This window comes from Chironomus tepperi, unplaced genomic scaffold (assembly GCF_022539635.2).
Source record: "Chironomus tepperi strain 1889 unplaced genomic scaffold, CSIRO-AGI_Ctep_v1 contig_364, whole genome shotgun sequence".
Classification (NCBI taxonomy): Eukaryota; Metazoa; Arthropoda; class Insecta; order Diptera; family Chironomidae; genus Chironomus; species Chironomus tepperi.
The window spans coordinates 1,322,037-1,328,362 of NW_027226486.1; positions in this window are offsets into that span (position 1 = coordinate 1,322,037).

Consider the following 6,326-nt stretch of genomic DNA (forward strand, 5'->3'; position numbering starts at 1 on the left):
AGTTTGACCACTGTAAGGAAAATCTTGATTTAATAATCCCTTGCTTTGTAACGTTTCAACTATACAGGCATTGATATCTATAACGACAGTATTTGCGAATGATCCTGTGTAGGATCCTATGAGTAGGAATAAAACGACCAGAATTACTTTCATTTTGTTCAAGAATCTAAACAGTAATGAATATTATTCCTAAAAAAGCTTATCATTTTATACTGAATTTCTTGTTCTTATTCCTAAAATGTTGTATTATTTGTGACTTTAAATTGAGATTAGATTACGACTAAAATTTTATATTTTCTAATATTTTGCGTGTGCTGATTTATGAAAGTATTATAATACGTTTCTGACCTTTACCCCCTTTAGATTAAATTTGAAAAACAAATTTAGAGCTTATCGCCTTTAATTAAGCAATTTAATTATTATTGTTACTATACGTTGATTTCAATTTCTAATTTCTGTCAACTCGATCGAAGAATAGTCTCTGATTGACGCTGATTCCACTCCAAACTACTTCCAGACCCCCTTCTCCTTTACTCCCTTTGAAATTGCAGTTGCTTGCCAAATTATTATCAAAATCATTAAAAAACCTTTAGTTATTCAGATCTATTGAGATCCAGAGCTGCGCTAGGGCGATTCGCGACTAATCTCCGCACTCAATAGACCTTACAGTTTATAGTAGGATCAGAATTATCTCCTTTGATGCTTTGATGGCGCTATTATCCGCTTTTTGTCTCTAGTCTACAAAAGGAGGCTGTGAGTCGTTAAAATTTCTATTGATTCCCCCAAATGGGACTGCTGACTCATTATGTAACGCTTTTGAGGCATGAAGGAATAACAGCCAAGACAATTTTTCGCGTTACTTAATAAGTAAAAAGCCCTACATGAATAATTTCTTAAAAATCCAATCAGATCCTCACAAAACCTGAATAAATTCCTCTAATTTCTCAAAAAAGCCACAAAAGACATTCCATTGCATGCTCAAAGGAATTCTTTTTTCTCCTTTAAGAATAGAAAGAATCTCATCATCTTCATCTATTTTGTAGTTTGTTCTTCTGTTTTTCTATTCTTTTTATATTTATAAAAAGAAACAATTGAACAATGGTGAAATAAATTGTATCACAAATTTGTAGATGTTGCATGCAACAATGAATTGTCGTCTATTTATTTCCTTCTCGGCAAGAATAATGGAAATAAGTTGGATGATTGTTTTTGGGATGTTGGTTGGTGGGAGTGCTTGTTGATTGTTTGAGGACTTGTGGTTTAATCTTTTGGTACTTTGGATCTTTAGTGGCACTTTAGTGGCACAGTAAACCGTAAAAATTGATCGAAATCAGCCGTTACAGTGCCATCAGGACAACTTCCTGTCTTGCCATCAATGTAGCGACATAACGGGGTCTCGAAGCCCATATAGTGCTGCTCGGGAAGACGATGATGTCGGATCCATGCAACTTCTAGCCCAAATAATCCCAACTGACCCTAAATTGCATTCTAGGGCACCCTATTCAAACTATTCCACTCAATCCATTAATAATCAATAACTTCATCATCCAGACAGCCTTAATTGAATACACAAAGCCCACAAATCCATGAATAGAGCACAAAAAAGTGTATTATATGCATATGCATCTAGTTATAAATTGTAAGAAGAAAGAAAAAGTTGAAATATCTCAATTGAATTCAATTGAAATGAATGAATGCACTTTCATCACCTCTGCTTTGAACTTGATCTTCTTCTTACGTACATGTGCATGTTCAAGGCAGCAAAAAAGCAAAAAGAATTCTCTTTGTAGACATTTATAGAAGAAGCATGCAAACAGGAAATATATTTATATAAATTTATTATTTTTGGCATCATCTAGCTATTGACAATAGATGCAAAAAAGAAGAAGAAGAAGTAGCTAAAAGGGAATGAGCATATGAGATGAAAGAAATTGAGCATGAAGAAGCGAATAAATTACGGCTATGACAATTCTTTAGATGTCGATATCATTATCTAAAGAAGAAAAAAAAGGTCATTTGACCTCGGAAAGTTTAGGTTTTGTTGGATATTAAAATGTCAGGCATGCAAGGTTGGGAAATATCTTGCAGTATGTAAAGATGGATTTAAGATATCTTTGATCCATTCATAGTACACAGGATACCAGGCAAAACTATGATTCATGCTCTGAGTGGCTGCTTGCAATTGAGAGACAAAAGAAGAATTTCAATGAAGATTTAGTCGAAATTGGAAGCAACGCATTTTAAGCCGTGTTCTAAACATCAATATAATATGCTTAAAATCAAAACACTAAGTTTCAAACAACTGATAAGAGTTCGAATCTCATTTTCATCTAAAATTTAAGAAATATATCGTCGGCATAGGGCTAGTAAGATTTATATTTTTTTATTGATTTAATCAACTAATTATATTATTTTGCGAGGCTAAGCTTCATAATCTCCCTTAGTTACGTCCAAAGCTGATTGTTGGCAATAACTTATCGATCTTCAATACTAAGTAATGCTGATAAATCCAAATTATTACTAAAATTTTTAATTTTCTTGTAAATTTTACAACAGATTTTAATGAAATTTTCTGTTTTGGCTGATCCTAAACTATATTATTCTTTTGACATAGCACTATCTTTGATTGAATCAGCCTCCAGCAGAGTTGACATACAGGCAAAAACAATCGGTGTAAGCCCGCTGAATCACGGCTTAAGCAGGTAGTTCCTTCCGTAAGTTGCCGCCTTCCGTCGATGATCTCTGATTCAGGTCCCGCCTTCTAAAGAAGAATTTGCCCTTAATTTCGACTACCCTAGATTTGACACCCAAAAACTCTCATCCCCCGTATACGCTCCTGATTAGGCATATATAAATTAAATTCAAAATATAAAATCATTATCTCTAAAAGTGACCGCTTTTAGGATGTTAGGATACGTTATTGAGCCATTTTGATCCACGTTTGGAAGTGAAAACTTAATAATAAATGCTAATAAATAATCGAAAAACACATAAAGCATAAATGCAGGTTGCAGCTTTTTTCCTAAAACCTTTTTAAAATCACATTTCAATATTTAGTCATGCACATACACACAACCGAAATGGCAAGTGCAAAAAAAAGAAGAATTCTCTCCTTTTAGATGAAATTTCGACAGTTCACATCGGTCCGTCAAAGGGAACAGACGTGTTTTTGATTCGCTCCGCAATTAATTCAAAATTCTCAAAAGCTCCAGATAACAACAACAGAGATTAAAGTTTCGAATCTCAGTTCAACTTGTTCAGACGTGTTTTGACTTGTTCGGCAAAATGGTAGAAACAACAACAAATCTCAACAACGAGGAAAGTAACCAAAAACTTTCGGAAAAACAACCTGAATCTCAACAACAAGATTCAGCACCCGTGACAACTCTCATCACCGAGGATATAAACAACGAAAAGCAACATGACATTGAGATGGAAAATCTCAAAACAAAACAGACAACAATGGATCAATTCGTCCAACCATTAAGGGCAGAAAAACGTCGCAGCCAACTTGAAATCTTCAGTGCGCCAGCCAAAAAGATATCTAGTGCTAGCAAAAAGAAAGATGACAACAAAAAACAATTTGACTTCTCAAATGCCAGGACGAATCTGTACGATGACAGATTTTTCAACTTCAGCGGAGATAACAGCAAAGCACCAGAACAACCAAAACAAAGTGAAATATCATCATCATCGAAAGACAACAACCTAACATCACAGCAGAAACCAAAACCACCACCGATCCATATAACTAGTGGTGGAGGACAGGAGATCAGAAGGTTGATGAACCAGATCAACAACCAACCCAGGAGTTTTATGATCAACGTCAAAAAGGATAAACTCAAAACAAAAGTTGTATCAACGGAGAGTTGGGACGACTACGACAGATTCATCAAACTCCTCAGAGAAAAACAACACCACTTTCACACCTATGCAAACCAGGAACCACAGATGAAATTCGTGCTCTACGGACTTCCAATGATGGAGATCGTAGACTTGGAAAAGGAGTTGAAAACGGAAAACATATCACCAGTTAAAATTGTCAAAATGACAATGAAACAAAGGAGACACGAAAACGACGACGACCAGAACTACCTTCTGTATTTTAATAAAGTACAGGAAGGTAACATTTTGGAAAACCTTCGAAAGGTTAACTGTGTCTACGGCTTCAAAGTAAAATGGGCTAAATACAACAACAGGCGTAACGGACCTTCTTTCTGTTCGAAATGTTTGCAGTTTGGTCATGGACAACGTGGTTGTAACAAACCACTAATCTGTTTCAGATGCTCTGAACAGCATGATTCAAAAACCTGTCCTTACATTACGATTGAAACCAACAAGGTCCCAATCGAAAAACTAAAGTGTCACTTCTGCGGCGAGAAACATACAGCAATCTCACAAGAATGCTACATCAGGAAACAAATAATCGAGAAGTGGAAAGCTAAATCAATGAACGACAACAACCGAAATCAAAACAGACCATCAGGTGAACAACAATGGAATTCACGAAATCCTGCTGGACAACAAAGGAATGCTCCATCAACATCAAAAGCAGGTGAACGATCAGGCGGATCTGATCAACTTACATCACAAAGACCAGCTAGGAGTATCCCAGAACCGGTACCAACAACATCTAGAAAACCAGCTTCTGAAACCTTCGCACCAGTCACCATAAAATCACAAAATAAGCATCCACAGCAGAAACCCTCAAGTCAGGGAAATCAAAACAAAAACCGAAGAAATAGGAGAAGGGGAAGGAATGGAAATAACAACAGGTCAAAGCCAAAGACCAATAACAATCATCAACAGAACTCAACGCAGGTTGTGGAAATTATGGACCTAGACTTCAATTCACTAACCTTGGAAACAAACAAGGTCGATCCTGAACCTTCATCCAGTGGTAATACAAAGGAACAAATTTCACCAGCCCAAGGCACAATCGATGAAATGAGCACAGAGACAGATTTATCAAATTGCATGTTCTTCATCAACTCATTCATCGAAATCATCACCAAAAAACCAGAGTACCTAAAAGAGGAACAGGTACAACAAGCCATCGGCCAAGAAGTTGCCAAAATCTACATGAGTCAACATGGATTGTAGTCACCAAAGAATCAACGTAATTTACTGGAATGCTAACAGCCTTGCAGATAAGATGTTAGCATTTCTCGACTACCTCAGCATGCAAAACGTTGATGTTGCGTGCATATCGGAAACATTCCTAAAACCAAACTCCAAAGTAGACTCGCATCCTGACTACGTAATTCATCGATTTGATCGCATTGATAGACCAAAAGGTGGTGTTGCGATCATTGTCAAAAGAAATCTAAAACATCAGCTTCAACCAAGTTACAACACAAAGCTAATAGAATGCATCGGAATAAAAGTCTTCATCAACGAATCAATAAGCTGCCATATCCTCTCCGTCTATCTTCCAGGAGGAAGCAAAGGAAGGAAATAGACGATCATCTAAGAGATGACATCAACAAAATAACAAACATCAGAGGAAACTACTACATCTGCGGAGACTTCAATGCAAAACATCGAGAGTGGAATTGCAACGTAGCAAACAAAGCCGGGACAATACTACAGGATATGTCCGGGGAGTTCATGATCTACTACCCCGATTCACCAACGTATTATCCAGAAGATCCGACGAAATCTGTATCAACAATCGACCTGATGCTCTCAAATTCCAGTCTGAACACTACAGAACTAAAATGCACAGAGGCAATGAGTGACCATTGCGCTGTGTATTTTCAAATCAGGACATCCAAAGTTGACAGAACAGACAACACAGTTTACAGATATGACTACAGAAATGCCAACTGGAAAAAATTCAAATCGTATATAACTCGTCGCATCGAAGACAGCACTCTGGAAAACCCATGCAACACAGTAGAGGAGATAGAACATCATATCAAAGTATTCTCAGAACTCATCATGGATTCAAGAAACAAAACTGTGAAGAAGAGAAAGATCAACTTTGAATGGACAAAGCTCACACCAGAAATCAAAGACTTAATCAGGACGAAAAGAAGTCTTCGACGAAGATGGCAACGTAGCAGAGATAATCAAATCAAAACTGAATTAAACATTCTACAGAAAGTCATCAAAGACAAAATTAAGGAACTCAAAAATACAAACTGGAATAAGCGGCTTTCAGAAATCCAAGCATCAAACCAAACAGTCTGGAGGATTGCAAAGCATTGCAAGAAAGGTTCAAAATCGATGCCACCGTTGATTGATGCAGATAGAACGTTCATCACTAATAAGGAAAAAGCCAGCGTTCTCAGTGACTATTTTCGTAAAGCACACGAAAATCC